At 38.3% G+C, this 20,551-nt stretch overlaps 1 protein-coding gene across 1 annotated transcript in view; it reads right to left on the reverse strand.

The window, feature by feature from the left end:
• The window catches only part of LOC139137531 (uncharacterized), a 330,561-nt gene that overhangs the window by 30,999 nt on the left and 279,011 nt on the right, over positions 1 to 20,551 (reverse strand). The window lies entirely within an intron of this gene.

Genomic DNA, 20,551 nt, shown 5'->3' on the forward strand with positions numbered 1-20,551 from the left:
CATATATATCGTCAACTGGTCAAAACGAACGGGGACATGATATTGTCAGTGTCAGTTGAGAACATATTGACTACAAGATTAAAAAATGAATTATTGCCTCCAGGCTTAAGGAGTTATTTTATAGGACGAAGGGGAAGGCCTTGTACACAATATATAATTTTACAGGCAGCACCACCATACTAAAGACGGGACCTATAACTTTTACTCGTGCCATGAAGAGGGACATGATATTCTCAATGTTATTTTTAGTAGAAGACACTTTGATAACAATATGCGAAAACAAAGTATTGAACTCAGGCTTAAGGAATTTATGTGTAGGACGAGGGGGAGAGCTTCGTGTACAATTCATAATATACAAGAACTAGTAGACTACTGAAGGACAGTCTGTAACTATCACTCATGCCACGAAGGGGACATTATATTCAAAGTGTCAGTAGAGTATACCTTGATAACAAATTTGAAAATGAATATTGTCCTCAGGCTTAAGGAACCTATGTTATAGGACAATCTACAGGTATAATATACAGGCACCACCACCATACTAAAGATGAGCTTATAACTTTTACTTATGCAAAGAAGGGGGATATGGTATAATCAGTGTCAGTAGAGAACATTTTAATAACATATGCAAAAAAAATATTGTCTTCATGCTTAAGTGACTTATCTTACAGGACGAAAGGGGGGGGGGCTTTGTGTATAATGTATAATATACGGGAACCAACACAATACTAACGATAGGGTCTATAACTTTCACTGATGTCACGAGAGGGGACATGATATTCACAGTGTCAGTAGCGAGCAGTGTGATATAAACATACACAATTTAATTATTGTCCCCAGGCATAAGAGACTTATGTTAGAGGATAAAATGGAGGGCTTTGTGTATAATGTATAATATACAGGCACCATAACTATGCTGAAGACTAGGCCAATAATTTTAAATTATGCCACGAAGAGGGACATGATATTGTCAGTGTCAGCTGAGGACATATTAATTACAAGATTCAAAAATGAATTATTTTCCTCAGGCTAAAGGGAGTTACGTTATAGGACGAGGGGTGCTTAGTGTATAATGTATAATATATAGGCACAACCACCATAGTAAAGAAGGGGCCTACAACTTTCGGTGATGCCAGGAAGGGGGACATGTTATTGTCATTGTCAGTAGAGGAGACATTGATAACGAGATTCATTGATAACGAGTTAGTTGCAGGGTTGTCCTATGATCAAACTGAATGAGAACTTGTTGTAAGTAATGACAAGATTCGACAGCCAAATGTTATGATTGTGGGATACACACCATTTTGAATGCATATAGTGTCATCACGGGAAGACTGTATGACATTATTGACAGTATTACAGTTAGAAGCTGGGTTTCGACGCTAGTAATACGTCAATATGATCATATTTTTAAGCCATAATCTAAATCCAAGGGCAAATACCACAACCAATAAATTACGCGATATGTACACGATACTGACGGAGCTATTTCGTGTAGGAGAATAGCCTAGAATTATAAATAGGTCCTGAGGAAATAATTCAATCGTAGTAATAACGACCTTATGCTGAAAAGCAATTTGTCTGTTTGTCATGCAAAATATATACAGGGAAGTTATCATATGCGTAGGAGATTAAATGTTGCTCATACAGAGAAGTTAGGGTATCATGTTAGTTTCGTTTCACTGAATTTCAACAATTCACCAGTGTATTATAAGTGTATGCGATGTACTTGTGAATATATTTGATGTAGCTAATGTAAATATCGCAAGGTATGAAGCCACATAGTATTGTTTGGGGACTATAGCATAAATAGCAGCGTAATCTTATTAAAAAAGTAAGAGTACTGTAGCTAGTCTCCATAATAGAGCACGAAAACACACATTAATCTGATGTCCGTATAAACTAATGCATAACTGTGTATTACATGCATGCACTATGTGTAAATCGGTATTTTTACTGAACGAGAGGCCACAACATGGTGAACAATGTGATAGTTTGAAAGTAGGCAATTTGTTGTGACTGTTATTAATATTAAGTACATATAATGTTAAATGTAAAACTTTGTATGCGCATACACAAAATTTATAAGTTCCTTCATTTAGGTCACTGTACACGATCCTATTTATGAAAACATAGAGAAGGTGACACCTTTTTCCAAGAATATATCTCCCAGAATCGTAAAAACCATACTTCGGCATTCTGTATTTTTCACGTAGTGATCTCTAATAACACTGCATATACCATCTTATTCCTCAGATTATAGCTGCAAGTCATTTGCAACCTAAAGTCTTGCTTGTATATACTGCATTGTGCACATAGCCCTCGTCATGTGTTTAATAACATAAATCTTTGAAGTTTGAGTACAATAATCGTTTTTGCCTATTGTCATCAACGCAATCTAACTTTTAATATCATGTTCTTCATGGCATAGATAGAAGTTAATTGCTCTCCTTCTTCTGGCGCTTGTATATCGTGCATTGTCTCTTACGTCAGAGGACAATATTACGTTTTCGAATCTTGTTATCAAAATGTTCTCTACTAATACAGTAATGATCATTTCCCTCTCATGGCATCAGTGATGGTTATAGGTCCCACGATCTGTATGGTGCTAGTGCTTGTACATATTGCATTGTATGTAGCCCCGCCCCTTCCGTCCTATAACTTAAGTCCGTTAAGCATGAGTACAATATTTTCTCTTTTGTATGTTTTTATTAACCTTTTCTCACAGACATTGTCTTATCATGTCCCCTTCATGGCATAATGTATAGTTATAGGCCCTGCCTTCAGCATTGTGGTGGTGCCTGTATATTACACATTATACACTAAGCCCTTCGTCCTATAATATAAATCTCTTAAGCGTGAGAACATTAATTTAACTTTGCATGTTTCTATCAAACTATTCGCTACTGACTTTGGGAATATTATGTCCCCTTCATGGCATAATTTAAAGTTATAAGTCCCATCTTCACCATCGTGGTGGTGCCTGTATATTACACATTACGCTCAGCCCTCCCCCTTCGTCCCATAAGATAAGTCCCTTAAGTATGTGCACAATATTTCATTTTTGAATTTTGTTATCAATGTCTTCTCTACTGATACTGAGAATATCATGTCCCCCTTCGTGGCATCATGGACTGTAATGGGCCCCGACCAGTATGATGCTAGTATTTGTATGTTTTGCAACATACACAACCTCACAACTCTCCCCTTCGGCCAATAGGATAAGTACTTTAAGCGTAATGTCGATCTTTCATATTACATAATATTTTTATTAAAGTGATCTCTACTAACACAGTGAATATCATATCCCCTTTCTGGTATCAGTGTTGGATATAGGCCAAATCAGGTTCGTGCTAGTGGCTGTATATTTGCATTGTGCACAAAGCTCCGCCCCGTCCTTCTTTTTCTAACATAAGTCCCCTAAGCGTGAGGATAATATTTCATTTGTGCGCATTTTTATCAAAGTCAGGGCAATATTTATTTTTGCAGAGTGTTATCAAATTTTATCTACTTACATAGAAAATGTCGTAACCCCTCGTATTCCCCCTTCCCCTTTCCTTCTGCCTTCGTTTTAGTTTTTCCCTAAAGAATTGCCTGCCCACGGGCCAAGAGCAGTTTATAATTATGCATCGCTTTTTTTATTATTCATAATATGTCCAATAAATCGTTTCATTGAATTCCTTGTATTACACTTTAAATAGATTATATAAAAATTAAAATTGTTTGTAAATATACGTAAGCACGATCATTTGAAATATAAAACAAGAGTGGTGAACTTGTAACTTCACTCTGTAGTATATCTACTACGTATTGTATAAAAGGACACAGGGGTGGTTGTTCATTAATCTCAATCATAAGGAGAGTCTACTTTATTCTGCACATGCGCAATACAATGATACATCACTTCATGAATATATTAACATATATTACACACTCAAAAACTTGACTCGCATGCGTCTAATCTTGGTGTCTAATACACACACTAAATTCAGTGAACTCTATGTAACTCATGGTACAATAAAACCCTATGGCAAATAATGAGGTACATTGAACCAAAATAATTTACCATCGCCAACCAGAGCCTGGTATGCCTGAAAAGATTGGATTTGATAGACAGTTCAGGCTTATCAAAAGCATGTAGAAGATTCGATAGTGGTTTATCATGCCTTTAAGGCCATCTTGACGGCAGACCTGGAGGTAACTTCGAGGATTACCTCGAGTATCTGCTGAGCTGCAAGAGGTTAATCATTATTACCCTTTGGCCTACAACATCGATACCAAAACCGAGAGCATCGGGCTGTCAGGCAAGACTGTCTTCCAAAAAATAAAGCCCACAGGCAAAGTCTACCTAGATATGGCAAGAGAGTTGAATATCGACTTTATCACCGGCAAGAATTTCCCAGCCTTGCTTGGCATAAAAAGATGATTGTGGCTAAAAACATGAGGGCGGAGTTTCTCAATGTCGAGGAGAACATGATCCACTGCGACACAATTACTTTAACTAACAATTATGCGGTGAGGCCGGCTATTGCTGAAGAGCTGTTGGTAGATGCCTGTACCTCTCCAAAAGAGTATCTGCAAATCCTCAAAATGGATGAAATCTAAAAAATCTTCGAGTCTTTGAGAAGACAGTCTATGGCATTAGTAACCCCCTCACAGTGCTCTGCAAACCGAGTAGCAACCTATACAGTACAAGCTATACTATGGATTACGAATCAGGAGGGCCGGCTTGTCGACTTCAATGATTTCCCTTGCTTATCTTGTCTAGAGTCTGTAAACATACGTCCAGAACAACGGAGAGATTGTGCTGGAGGCCGTACAAATCCTCAGGGAGATCTATTATGACCTAACAGAGTGTTCCTTTGGGTGCGGCAGCTCTTCGGGCATGAGCCGGGCTCATCAAAACAAAGACAGCCAAAGACACTCTTTTGGCACTCAAAAGTATCATCAGCAAGAGTGGCAAAATGCCCAGGCAGCTGCAGACAGAAAAAGCGCGTGGATTCACAAACAGAAAAAAAGTAAGACTAGGTAGGTGTGCAAGACATCCACTGGTACCACACACATACAGTGGCAAGGCCAGCACCGGAAACGCTTGAATATGATTTGAAAGAGCTGATGTGAAATTGCTTCACCCACAAAAACATGCACATCTGGGTCGATGTCTTGCCCGAGCTGGTGTGAGTTACAAGGACTCCAGTAAGGCAGGGTCATTATGAAGCCACAGGACGTGACAGCCATGAACGACTAAATAGCCTTTCAAGCCCTATATGGGCAAGAGTTCACAGCCAAAGGGCAAAGCTGAAGTTACACAGGGGGGGGGGAGTACACCTTTTGAAATAAAAGAGTGTCTTCACCAAAGTGTACCTGCTGAACTGGACAGAGGAGATCTACTCCAGAACTGTCTCTAGGGTCCTTTGCGACTTGAGGCCTCTGTTTACAAAATCACTGGTCTGAAATGCAAAGACGTTCTAGGTAAGTTTTATGAGGATGAGCTGCAGAAGGTGACGGTTTGCAAATACGACATCTATGGGGTTGAAAAGGTGCTCAAAACAAAGGAAGTGAAGGGCAAAACGTTTTCTCTGATCAATGTCGAGGGCTACCCAGACAACTTCAACATATTGGAGCCGAAAGAGAGCATGACTTTGCTTGACTGAAATCGGAAGCTGCTGCTCTCATAAGCATGGATTCTCAGCCCTTTGTGATCTGTTCAGGGTGCTTAATTAAAGGCTAGCTTGCCGTGTTTCTTCTTATTCAGATGGCTGAGCAGCCACTTTACTTTTTTGTCCAGCTTCATCCAGTATTCTTTGATAATGCTCTCATTGTCTGTCTTTCTTCGAATGTAAAAAATTCTAACATCCTGATTTTCTCTCTGCTGATACTTGAGTATTGATGAATCAGGATGCACACATTGAGGATCGTGCCAGGCGCTAAATACCAAGTTGACTTGCTGATCACTCTACTTCTTCACATATTTTGACGTGGCACAGCAATCTAAAATGATCAGAGTTTGCATCTCTGCATATGTTTCATGGACCTTCTGTAAGCACTGGCTCATGCCTGTACAGGGGTTCAGGAGGATGATGTCTTTGTCTGCGAAGAGGAAGCTCTTATCGTAGGTTTTGATGTCCAGGAAAGTTGGGCAAATTAAATGATGTACTCAAAGTTCCGACAATAGGATTCCGTCAACAGGTTCATCAGGAACTCTGTCTTTCTGCAGCAGGTTTGCCCTGTTATGATCATGTTGTTGGGCGACTCTACCCACATTCTGCAATCCATCTCTCCCATTAGTTGCATTTCCAAATGAGTACTTAAAATTCTCCTCTGATGTTATTGTGCCAATCTTAGTCGAACTGTTCAATTTTATCATGGATTCCGGTGTTTTCCCTTCTGAGTGGACCACAGCTGTTATAATTCCTTTGATTAAAAAAGGTGGCAAATCAGATGTTAACAACTACAGTGGTATATCACTTTTAAACACTCTGGGAAAAAAATTTCACCACCATTCTAAACCATCGGCTTTGAAATTGGTCTGAGGCTACAAATGTGCTCTCTGACGGCCAGGCCGGATTTCGTAAAGACCATAGCACTTTAGATAATATTGTACTATATGCAATTATTCAGAAATGTCTCAGTTTCAGACATGGAAAAATTACTGCATTTTTGTGGATTTCTCAAAGGCATTTGATATGGTAAATCATGCTCTCTTACTGTATAATTTGAAATGCCTTTGTGTTAATGGAAATATGTACATAATTTTACACTCCATGTATAGTGATTTGAAAGGCTGTGTAAGATCCAGAAATGTTACTTCAGATTATTTTAAACGTCTATCAGGTGTTAGACAAGGGTGTGATGTCCGTCAATACAGCACGTGACAAGCAAACATCTCAGTCAAACAAAAAGATTTATTCTGGAACACTCCAATGCATCAAAACGTTGTCTCAACGAACATCAACAACTGCGCATGCTCAAAGTCGCAAAGCATTGTTTGCCAACAAACTTCTGTAGCTCAGATTACGTCATAGTAGTGATACTTCAATACGCTATATCCCTCCTTTCTTTAAATTTGAGGTCTATCTCAACTCAACTGAGCATCAATGATTGCAAATAGAAAAGCAAACAAATATTTCAAAACTTGAAACGTCATCAATGTCCTTGCTCAGAGCTCAAGTGTTAAAGAAGCAAATGTCTATATGTCCACACAATGCTACATTTGGTCATCCGCTTTGCTTTCAAACACTGAAAAGAAACAAGGTTTTGGTAAGCATGCATGCATGAAAGTGAATCAAAACTCAGAACGTTAACTTCGATAAACAGGTATCAAAAAGGGTCCACTTTGAGTCTGTAACTACCCTTTTGACATAACAAAGTCTTCATATCTCCAGGGCATACGAGTGACTCTGTACACTTTCATCATTTTTCTCGTTGTACTTTTTCAAAAACGTGATGTTTCGCTTGTAGTCAGCCCTTCTTCACTTTGTACTATTACTTCTCCTCCTTCTTTCTTCACAACCTTGTAAGGACTTGGTTCAAAGTTAGGTGACATATTGTTGGTTTTGGTATTTTTCATCAACACCTTATCCCCTTGTGGATGCAAGTCCCCGAGCATGTCAATAGCCTGGTACTTCCACAACCAAATGTCATGAGTAAATATAAAGTAAATACCGGTTTGGGTCGAGACCGGAAAAATAAAACTACCCCTGATGGTTTGTTTAGGGCAAACAATCCATTAGCTGGACGGAGCCCTCGGATTATAATATCGGACATACTCAAAGAAAATATAGAATGTGATTGCTCTGTGTCACCGTGTACTACTAGAAACTGCAAAACTTGCAACATTCTTATTTCAGATACTGTGACACAGAGTAATCTATCCAAAAAGACTTACCACACAAAGGCATTTGAACCACTCTCTTGCCAATCTAAAAACATCATCTATGGCATAGAGTGTTCTTTGTGTGGTTTAATATATGTTGGAGAGACCGGGGAAAAACTTTCAAAGAGGATGTGTGGGCATAGGTCTGGCATAAATAACAATTTGCCTACCTGCCTATACACCCACTTTAATAATCCTCTACATTCAGTTTTAAACATGAAAGTTAGAATATTGGAAAAAATCTACCATCCTTCCAATAGTTCTAAACTAAGCAGGAGCTATCGCAAACAGCGTGAACACCATTGGATCACTGAACTCGGCACAGCTATGCCATATGGCTGTAATGACAATGTTCTAGGTGTGGGTAATCTATCAAGCCCTAGAGGGAAATCTGTCAATGTCATGGGTTTGTTCAACTCTCGTCCGAGAAGACGACGAAGCCATGGTCATAGACATGGTAACAACACTAGAAATCCCCAGTTCAGTGATCTCTTACCCATGCTTAACCAACCTTTTGGTGTTCACAAAATAAGAACTGAGCTGTTTGGATGTTCCTTGCAAAAGTTAAGATCGCTTTTGTTGACTGTTGATAACATGAATTACAATCTGGAAACACCCGAACATCGGTTAATATCTATTATTATAGATATAGGCCATCATCGGCTATTTAGACCTGTTCGGACGGACAGCATCAACAGTCAGCAGAGGATGTTTTTCCCTGTACGGTTTGTCAACAAAGGAATTGACAGTATTAATATCAGCAATATTTTACACAACAAGGATGTCATTGATAAAGTTCCTCCACATTTTAAATTTCAAGAACCACCTATAGTTTCCTACAGCTATTCTAGAACTATAGGTAGGAAACTATTTAATTACAACAAGGTTTTAAAGGATCTAGACCTGGAGAACATTCATGACATTACTTGTGATTGCACGTCATCTTCCTTTTGTTACAAGCCGTATGGTCATGTAATAACTGGTGACCTAAACATCGTCACGAATAATAAACTTCGGCAGTTGTTCCAGTATGGCCCTAAATATCGTGAGCCACCAACCATAAACTGGAACTATAATTTTAAAATCATTATGGATGCTGCCGAGACTTATGCAAAGAAGTGGGCCTCTGTAGAAGATGAAGACGTTGAGTGCCTCTCTGACTGGTTACGTACTGTCAGAGATAAAGTTCAGAAACGTATATCACGTCTTCGTTCTTCATATACTGTCATCAAGACAACATCTTCATTTGATGACTCCACCATACGTGAATGCCTAGATGCATTGCATGATAAATATGTTGTCGTGCCTGCAGACAAAGCTTCTAATAACATCATTTTTGTCTGCAAGCAATTCTACATTCAGTGTTTGATGAATGAACTGAAAATTAATTCAGGTGACAGTAATACCACCTACTGTCCATCAAGCCTGTCCAAACAGGAAATATTTGATAATCATTCATCGGTTTTGAATGCATTTGGCATCAAGCTATCAAATGATGACAATGTTCTACCTCGACTATATTGGATTCCCAAAATCCATAAGAATCCATATAAGCAACGTTTTATAGCAGGTTGCAGCAGATGTACAACCAAACGCTTGTCACAACTCTTGACCACAATTTTGTCAACCATCAAATCTGGTCTGGTACGATATTGTGACAAGGTTTATGAAACGAGTGGGATTAATCAGATGTGGATATTGAAAAATTCTAAAGAATTATTACATACTCTAGATACCAACAAAAGCAAGTATGGTTCAATCCGCACATTTGATTTTTCTACACTTTACACCACCATCCCACACAACAAGCTAAAAACTAGGTTGTCATCATTGGTTAAGCAGGCCTTCTTTTACAAGAATGGCAGTCGTAGGTATGATTACATTGTCATCAAACACAATTCAGGCTATTTTAGTAACAACAGTGATGCCAAATGCAAATACACTGATACGGAAGTAATTAAGATGCTACACTTCCTAATTGACAACATATATGTCTCATTTGCCGTATGACATTCAGGCAACTATAGGCATTCCTATGGGTACAAACTGTGCACCACTTCTTGCTGATTTATTTTTGTATTCATATGAAGCTGAGTTCATGCAGACTCTTCATAGTTCAGGATCTAAAAGAGTTGCAAAGTCCTTTAATAATACCTATAGATATATTGATGATCTCATCAGTTTGAACAATCCTGGAATTTCTAATTACCTCCATCACATATATCCAGATGAATTAGAAATTAAAGAAACAACGGAGAGCATGAACTCAGCATCGTATCTTGATCTATTTATTGATATTAGACACAAGCAATACACACCAAGTTGTATGATAAAAGGGATGATTTTAATTTTGAAATCATTAACTTTCCCTACTTGACCAGTAATATTCCGTCGAGTCCAGCTTATGGTGTGTACATTTCACAACTACTGAGATACTGTAGAGCTTGTGATTCATATGGAAATTTTCAAGAGAGACACAGCTTATTAGTCTTAAAGCTGGTGAGACAAGGATTTTCACAAAGTAGGTTGGTTAGATCTTTTAAGAAGTTCTATGGTAGATATGGAGATCTTATATCTAAATATGGCAAATCTGTCACTCAGATGATGAAAGACAGTATTCCCGACTTTGACTCAGAACAGTAATTTAGCAGATAGCTGAATTACCGTACAATAACTTTGTCACACTAGTTCAATCTTGACGGGTGTAGCATGCTAGCAGGGTACGCTTACCCATTCCGGACACCTGGTACCACCACTTATATAGTGGTTCAAGATTGTACTACCGATTTTGTCAGTGATCTTATGTTTCTTTGTGTGTTTGTTTTTACTGTTTATTGGACCTGGTAATTTATTTGCCTTGAATGATAATGATTGCTGGAATCGATTTGATGTCATATTCCATCTCTTTCCTTTTCGCTCGCCTCTTTGCATCTGCATAGTCCTTCCCTATCAACTTTCTAGACCAATCTCTGTCACAAACTTCTTCATCTGTCACAGACTGTTCCCGTCTCAGATCTGGCACTTTTGATCTCATCTCACGACCAAACATTAGGTAGTATGGTGTGCATCCCATTGTCACCTGAGGTGTAGATCCATAAGCTGTAAAAAAATTTGACAATTCTACTCGCCAGTTTTTCTTCTCAACTTGCGCTATTCTTAGTGCCTTCTTCAACGACCTGTTCTGTCTCTCAACTTCCCCATTTGCCTGAGGCCACAAAGGTGTGTTTGTTCTGTGCTCAATGGCATGCTCTCTGAGGAAATCTTTGAATTCAACTGAAGCCAGCTGTGGTCCGTTATCTGTTCTCAGTGAATGAGGTACTCCATACCTGGCAAATAAAGGTAACAGTGCTTCTATGATCTTGGTACTTGGTGTGGACCTCATGGCTACAACCTCACAGAATCTGCTGTAGTAGTCTACCACTACTAGAAGGTAATGGACCTAACAGGTCTGCGCTACAATCTTGCAATGGACCGCTCGGAGGAGTAACTCGTACCATAGGTTCTGGTGCTGAATATTCACCAACTGCTTGGCATCCGTGGCATGTTTTGCACATCTGTTCTGCGCCCTTATCAATCTTCGGCCACCATACCTTGGTACGTAATCTATTCTTCATTTTCACAATACCCTGGTGCCCTTCATGCTCTAACTGTAACACCTGCTCCCTCAGAGACTGTGGAATCACAATTCTTGTGCCTCTAAGTAATAGTTCTCCATATGTGCATAGTTCATCCTTCACATGAATGTAGCTGGTGATGTTACCAATTTCCAGTTCTGACACATTTCTTATGAGGTTAAGCTCAGGGTCATCTGCTGACTCTCTTTCTATCTCCTGTAGTGTGAGAGCAGCTGGCACACTGTTCTCTGCCACTTGACGGACAAAGTCATAGTTTTCACCCTTATCATGCTGTGTACTGGAATTCAGCCGTGATAATGAGTCAGCAATGTTGGTTTTACCCGGTCTGTAGACAACTTTAAAGTCGTATAAGTCGTATGCTTGCAGGCGTAATACCCATCTCTCAATACATGCAGAAGGTTTGGATCTTCTTGCATAGATATATTCCAATGGTTTATGATCAGTCTCAAGTCCGAACTCTCGTCTGAAAATATACATGTTGAACCTCTCACAGGTCCATACCAAAGCTAGAGCTTCTTTCTCTGTCTGGCTATAGTGCTGCTCAACATCAGTGAGTCTGCGGGATGCAAATGAAATTGCACGCCACTCGTTATCCTGCAACTGTGTAAGTACTGCTCCCAGTGCCACTGGTGAAGCAGATGCTACTATTCTCGTCCTGCAGTCTACTCTGAAATATGCAAGTGTATCAGCTTGAGAAAATCAACCTCTTGAGTCCATCGAAGGCAATTTGCTGGTCTTCACCCCATACGACCTGAACATTTTTCCGCAACAGTTTCTGGATAGGCGCTGCTACTGCTGACAGATCTGGCATAAACTTTGACACAAACTGTACTAGTCCTATGAAAGATCTTGCTTCAGCAGCTGTCCTTGGTGGTTCTGCATCATGAATTGCTGCTACTTGCTCTTCGCTAGGTTCAATGCCTCTTTGTGTCACTTGATGACCAAAGAATGTCAACTTTGATAGATATGAAACTGGCACTTCTTGGCATTCAGTGTCAATCCAACTTCTCTGAGTCGATTCAGCACAACTCTTAGTCTCACGTCATGCTCCTCAGTGCCATCACCATGTACAATGAGATCATCTGCGATGTTATCTACATACCCCATCACAGCCTCTTAGTACATCTCTGATGATTTTCTGATATTTCTCTGGTGCAGAAGAAAGTCCAAACACCAGCCTAGTGTATCTATACAGGCCACGATGTATTGCAAATGTTGTGATGTGTCGACTCTCTTCACACAGCTGGATTTGATGAAAACCCCACTTTAAGTCTAAGCGGGAGAAGACTGTACTTCCATTTAAATCATGTAACACTTCTTCCACTGTAGGAATTGGCTGGCATTCTCTTTTAATTGCTTCATTGGCCCATCTCATATTTACACAGATACGTACGTCATTATTAGCCTTTGGCACTACCACCAATAGGGAAACCCATCCAGTTGGTCCTTTTGGCACTTCTTCTATAATGCCGTGCTCCAGCAGCTCATCTAGCTTTTGGTCCACTTTTTCTCTCAAACCGTATGGAATTCTCCTCACTGGTTGGGCCACTGGCTTAATTGAGTCATCTATGTTCAGTTTCAACTCATAATTTTTCAGAAGCCCAATGCTACAAAGTATATCACTATACTCTTCACTTATGGCTCTGTCTGAATTCCCATCAACTGTGTTAGCTTGAATAGGACCAACACAAAGCAGATTCAACATCTCTGCTGTCTCTTTACACAGCAAGCTTCTTCCTCTGCCTTCAATGACAACAAAGTCTGCCCTGCATATTGTTTGGTTGGTGCCACTATCTCAGTTGTAAAAGTACCTGGGGTAGGTATCGGCTTAGTACAACCATATGCATATAGTACTTTTGTGTCCTTCCGTGATGTGCACTGGATACCTTGAGACTTCAACCATTCCCAAGTTGGCTGGCCAATCAAGTTACATGTTGCTCCAGAATCTATCAGGATGTCAGGCAAATTTACTCCACCTACATCTAGTGTGACACTACCACTGTGACCATATGCATCATTCCCAACTGTAAACACATAATTATGCAGTGCCCCATCACTCTGTGCACCACACTGTGATCAATCAGCACAGTTTTCTTGGTAGTTGGTGCTTGCACTATTTCCCAGCTTACCACCTTTAAATACTGTTCTCACTTTACCTCTGTCTTTACGTTTATGTTATTGTTTACTGGAACCTTGTTTAGGGCATCTCACCTTAAAATGACCAATGTCGCCGCACAACCTACATTTCTGGCCTTTTGCTGGTCATTTTGGGTCCTTGGCAAAGTATCCTACACGTCCACAGTTATAACAGGTTTTCTCACTGCTGCATGGTTTTCTGTTACCCGAGTATGGGTGTACGTTACTCTCTTTACGGCTACTAGTTGTACTATCAACAGCATTCATTGTACTATCAACAGCATTCACATGTCGATGGCTTTACTCTCGCACATCGCTTTCATCTGACAGTCTACAGCCTCCTGTGCTCTGCCAATTACCAAAAGATCTTTTAACGTGTTATTGCTTTCTTTTTCGAGGAATTCCGACGTAACTTGGGCGAATAGCACTTATCTATGAGTTGATCTCTAATTGATCGTCCTTCCTATCGCCAAATTCACATGATGCTGCTCGCTGTCTCAATTTGCACACAAACTGATCAATGGTTTCATCACTGGTCAGGGCGATTTGTCTGAATAAATGTCTTTCGAATGGCACGTTGGCTCTTGCTATAAAGTAATCGTTCAGTACCTTCATGGTTTCCTTGTAATTTTTCTGTACCTCTTTGCCTACCAATGTAAAGTATCTCTTGCATGTAGAGTCCGACTGTGTGTGACAGAAGCGCTTGTTTCTGTGAGTCAGCTACGACCCCTTTCCCTGCTAAGTACAGTTTGAAAGCTCGCCTCCACTTCTTCCATCGTTGAGAAGTTGAGTGAGGATTGGCCGCCACATCAAACGGTTTTAGGCCACTAATTTCTGTCGCCAGAGGTGCCACATCTCCATTCCCGCCTGTGCTACTGCTAGCGTGTCCAGCTTGCGTCATCACAGCAACTGAAATCTTGGCGTACTCACCAGGTCACGGAGAAGAGTTGGGCTACCTCACAACCTCCCAGAACAGCAATCTGTACCATCCTCGTCAACTACAGTGGTATATCACTTTTAAACACTCTGGGAAAAATTTTCACTGCCATTCTAAACTGTCGGCTTTGCAATTGGTCTGAGGCTACAAATGTGCTCTCTGGCGGCCAGGCCGGATTTCGTAAAGACCATAGCACTTTAGATAATATTTTTGTACTATATGCAATTATTCAGAAATGTCTTAGTTTCAGACATGGAAAACTTTACTGCATTTTTGTGGATTTCTCAAAGGCATTTGATAGGGCAAATCATGCTCTCTTACTGTATAATTTGAAATGCCTTTGTGTTAATGGAAAGATGTACATAATTTTACACTCCATGTATAGTGATTTCAAAGGCTGTGTAAGATCCAGAAATGTTACTTCAGATTATTTTTAAATGTCTGTCAGGTGTTAGACAAGGGTGTGATGTCCGTCAATACAGCACGCGACACACTAACATCTCAGTCAAACAAACAGATTTATTCTGGAGCACTCCACGCATCAAAACGTTGTCTCAACGTACATCAACAACTGCGCATGCTCAAAGTCGCAAAGCATTGTTTGCCAACAAACTTCTGTAGCTCAGATTACATCATGGTAGTGATACTTCAATACACTACATTGGGTGCGTACTTAGCCCGATATTGTTTTCTTTCTTTATTTAGGAGCTTAATTCCATGATTTCAAATACTGGCAGAATGGGCATACAACTCACACAAGTCATTTATGACCATTTTTGCTTGCTCTATGCTGATGACATCGTAAATTTTGCCGATTCTGTCTGTAATTTACAAGAATTCATAGACTTGCTCTCCCAATTCTGCCAAAATGGTGTATGTCTGTCAACCTTGAAAAGTCTAAGATTGTCATTTTCTTCAAAGGGGGAATCAAACGGCTCATGAAAATTGTCTAAAACGACAATGGAAAGATGTACATAATTTTACACTCTATGTATAGTGATTTGAAAGGCTGTGTCATATCCAGAAATGTTGGAATTGTTAAAAACCAATTCCAAAATTGAAGCTGTTTCTCACTATAAATATTTGGGCCTGGTTTAGTCATCTCGTAACATCCGTCTAAAGCAGTTTCGACGTTGGCAGGACAAGCTAACAAATCCCTTAACAAATCCCTTCTTAATGCAAGTCATATAATTGGGCAGTTCCAATTTGAGTGTCATTTCAAAATTTTCGATTCTTTATTATGCCAATTTTATGTTATGGATCTGAGATATATGGGATTTTAATATTATGATGTAATTAAAAGTGTCAAAGAAAGTAGTTTCAACATTTACTATCAGTCAGTAAGACTACGACAAACGAGGAAGTGCTCAGAGAATGTGGACGGCTTCCTATTTTTGTTTCTACATTCAAACGTTGTATTAGATATTGGTTAAAGTTGCTGCACACGTCTTCCTACAGACTTCCTCGTCAGGCATATATTTAACCTGTATTTATTAGGGAGACGTACGTGGGCATCATCAGTCAAACATTTTTTATTATCACATGGTCTTGGATATGCATGGCTAGCACAGGATGTCGGAGATGAAACCACTTTTTAAAACTTCCTATATACCAGAGTGTCAGATGTCTGCAAACAAAGCAGGTCTGAAAAACTTGTAGAAAGCCAAAGATGCGCTTGTGTAGAGTTTCAATTAGAGCATATTGGAACCAGAGAAGTACCTTTCCTGCATTGTAATTGTAAATTTTTCCAAGCTCTGCACGTTTTCGTTGTTCGTCCTCTGATTTAGCAATCGAGGTTGGTAGGACCCACAGCGCAGAATATGTAAGATTTGTAACACAGGTGACATTGAAGATGAGTACACTTTCTCTTAATTTGTCCAATGTATAATCTCCTCAGAACCAAGTTTTTACCGCGATGTACATATATATTTGTTGAACCAAACGATAACAAATTTCGAGCACTAATGTTTATGTCAAATAATAAAACACTCATCGACCTTTGCAAATATGTATTCAAAGCCATGGAGTTGAGATCTTCACTTATTATATCTGCGTAATGTGTTTGTGTTATGTAATTACTTGCGCATCACCTGTAATTATTATTTCACTACTAGATGTGTAGTCTCTTTTGCATATGGCCTGGAGGCATAGAAAAGCAATAAACCTTTACAATGCCCATCAGCGGCAAGCTGCACAACCTATTCTTAGAAAAGGATACTGCTGAGACACTTGTTCAACTGAAATTTGCGTGTAGGCCAGTATGTAGACTTGCGCCAAAAATCTGTTGTCATACTGCGCTGTGGCTGTGTTTTGGCAAACTTCCAGCTGCACCCATTCTTCATTATCATAACTCTTAGTCGTGGGCTGAAGGGGTCTACGTGCACCCCCGCCACAGGATAACAAACCTGTATTTTTCAGAAGCCTTGGGATCCCTAGAATACGAAATGGAATTTTAACAGAAAAAATATAGGGATGGAATAGCTGTAATGGTCATGTTTTGAAGGGTACCGCAAAATCACCATTTTGCAACCCCATTGCATTTTCGTCAAATTTGTCTTCTTGTAAGTCATTTGCTGAGCTTATTTTTAACATAACCTCACTTGTTTGGTATCATTAGAAAGGCAATTATTTCTCTTTACGATGACATATTGCAACATGCAATATATTCTACAGTTTTTGTGAAATATGACCAAAACTTACCCCATACCCCAAAGTTTAACATTGCAAATTACAGTAAATCTCAAATTCTACCAATTTTTTAGCTAGGCAGAATAAAAAATGCAATTCTTTGTATGAAATTGGTTTTATTTGGTACAGGGACATGTCAGAAATATGAAATAGACTTTTAACAGGAAAAATATTGGGTCTCTACAGCTGTAACAGTCATATTTTGAAGGGTACCGCAATATTACAGTGTTGCAGATTTGCATGCATTTTGTTAAAGCTGTCTTCATATCAGTCACCTGCTGAGCTTGTTTTTGAATATAATCTAACTTGTTAGGTATCATTAGAAAGATAATTTACTAGTCTTTAAAATGACATATTGTAACATGCACTATCTTGTATGACATTCATGAAATATGACCAAAACTTACCCCATACCCCAAAGTTTACATTGAAAATTTAGTCATAGCTAAAATCAAATTTACCAATTTTTTAGCTAGACACAAAAAATCTGCCCATTTTGCTATTCAAATCTGTTTTATTGGTACAGGGATATGTTACAAATATGAAATAGACTTTTAACAGGAAAAATATTGGGCTTTATAGCTGTAACAGTCATATTTTGGAGGGTACCGCAATATCACAGTGTTGCAGATTTGCATGCATTTTGTTAAATCTGTCTTCCTATAAGTCATCTGCTGAGCTTGTTTTTGAACATAACCACACTTGTTAGGTATCATTAGAAAGATAATTAACTAGTCTTTAAAATGACATATTATAACATGCACTATCTTGTATAGTATTCATGAAATATGACCAAAACTTACCCCATACCCCAAAGTTTACATTGACAATTGCAGTCATAGCTAAAATCAAATTCTACCAATTTTTTAGCTAGACACAAAAAATCTGCCCATTTTTGCTATTAAATCTGTTTTATTTGGCACAGCGACATGTCAGAAATATGAAATAGACTTTTAACAGAAAAATATTTGGGTCTCTACAGCTGTAACAGTCATATTTTGAAGGGTACCGCAATATCACAGTGTTGCAGATTTGCATGCATTTTTGTTAAAGCTGTCTTCTTATAAGTCATCTGCTGAGCTTGTTTTTGAACATAACCACACTTGTTAGGTATCATTAGAAAGATAATTTACTAGTCTTTAAAATGACATATTGTAACATGCACTATCTTGTATAGTATTCATGAAATATGACCAATACTTACCCCATACCCCAAAGTTTACATCTAAAATTGCAGTCATAGCTAAAATCAAATTCTACCAATTTTTTTACGCAGACATAAAAAAATTGGTCAATAGTTTGTATTAAATGTGTTTTATTTGGTACGGGGACATGTTAAGAATATGAAATAGACTTTTAACAGAAAAAATATTGGGATTCTATAGCTGTAACAGTCATATTTTTAAGGGTACAGCAAAATCTCAGTATTACTGACCCGCATGCGTTTTTGTTAAATCTGTCTTCCTATAAGTCGTCTGCTGAGCTTGTTATTGATTATAACCTGGCTTGATTGATATTATTAGAAAGGTAATTAAGTAGTGCTTTAAATGACATATTGTAATATGCAATATCTTGTATAGTTTTCATGAAATATGACAAAAACTTTCCCCATACCCAAAAGTGTATATCCAAAGATACTGTCATAGCTAACGTCAAATTCTACTGAGTTTTTACCTACACACAATAAAAACAGCAATGTTTTGTATTAAATCTGTTTTACTTGGTACTGAAACATGTTAGAAATATAAAATAATATTTTAACAGAAAAAATATTGGGATGTTATAGCTGTAACGGTCATTTTTTGAAGTATACTACAAAATCACAATATAGTTGACTCGCATGAGTTTTTGTTAAACCTGTCTGCTTGTAAGTTGTCTGCTGAGCTCGTTTTTGAATACAACATGGATATGTTAGGTATCATTAAAAGGTAATTTACTCGCCTTTAAAATGAAATATAGTAACAATGCAATATCTGTAGATTTTTCATGACATACCCCATGGTTTAATATAGCAAGTCCTCTGTCAACAGAACGAAAAAGAGTTCCCACTTTACGAAAAAGTCAGGTTTTTCTCAATTTTCATGTGAAAAATGGAAAAGTAGCGGCATTTGATTGCTTGTTTTGGATAATTTATCTCCAAAATTGTGAATTCTTGAATTTGTGTTAAATAACTTTAATTTTTCTTTGCATTTGACAAGATTGCCATATTTTGACACAAAGATACAATTTCCATTTTCACAGAGAAAAAAATAATTTTGGTGATGTACATAAATTTACCTCTTGTGAATGGCATGAAAATGAAGGAAAAAACTGACCAATGAATTTGCACATTTTAGATACCAACACACCTCATTAATTTTCTCTGAAATAAATTTTTTTAAATAATGAAACGCACCTGTACTTACATTTTTGCAAAGAAAAATTGCATGCATCAAATTGCTCAAGGTAGTTTGCAGATTTTTAAAGGAAAATCCTCTTATACAATTGACTACAATTATTTTCTCTCATTTTTCATTATAATTTGCTAAAACTGGATGTTAAATGAAGCAACTCCTCTATTTTGTGCATTTTTTACAAAATTTCTGTCCAATAAGCTTGTCAGCTGACAAAAGTGTACATTTAGAAAGCCCATGGTACAATTGCCTTCGCCATCTCAACTTTTGTTCACTTTGAAGTTGAAGTTCAACTTTAGTTGATATTTGGAATCCAACCGTGCCTAAGGTAATTCAACTTTTGTTCACTTTGAAGTTCAAGTTCAACTTTAGTTGATATTTGGAATCCAACCGTGCCTAAGGTAATTCAACTTTTGTTCACTTTGAAGTTCAAGTTCAACTTTAGTTGATATTTGGAATCCAACTGTGCCTAAGGTAATTCAACTTTTGTTCACTTTGAAGTTCAAGTTCAACTTTAGTTGATATTTGGAATCCAACTGTGCCTAAGGTAATTCAACTTTTGTTCACTTTGAAGTTCAAGTTCAACTTTAGTTGACATTTTGAAGCTCGAGTTGAACCACACCACCCTGGAAGATATCCCAGAATTCATCACTTCATCTTCCCTTCACAAATGACGGCCGTCTAGCGATATAGCGGTAAATACGCTAAATTTTCAAACTAATTTCAAGAGCCACTATGTATTTTCTAGTAAACTCATTTTCACGCCAGCGATGTTTTATTGCCTGATGTACAAGGCAGTGGTATTTTTTATGAATTTTCATTAGTTCTACGCATGAATTTTTCGGTCGAAAAATTGATGCTTTGTAAAGTTTGGTCAAACATCCCA

This window comes from Ptychodera flava, chromosome 7 (assembly GCF_041260155.1).
Source record: "Ptychodera flava strain L36383 chromosome 7, AS_Pfla_20210202, whole genome shotgun sequence".
In the NCBI taxonomy this organism is placed as follows: Eukaryota; Metazoa; Hemichordata; class Enteropneusta; family Ptychoderidae; genus Ptychodera; species Ptychodera flava.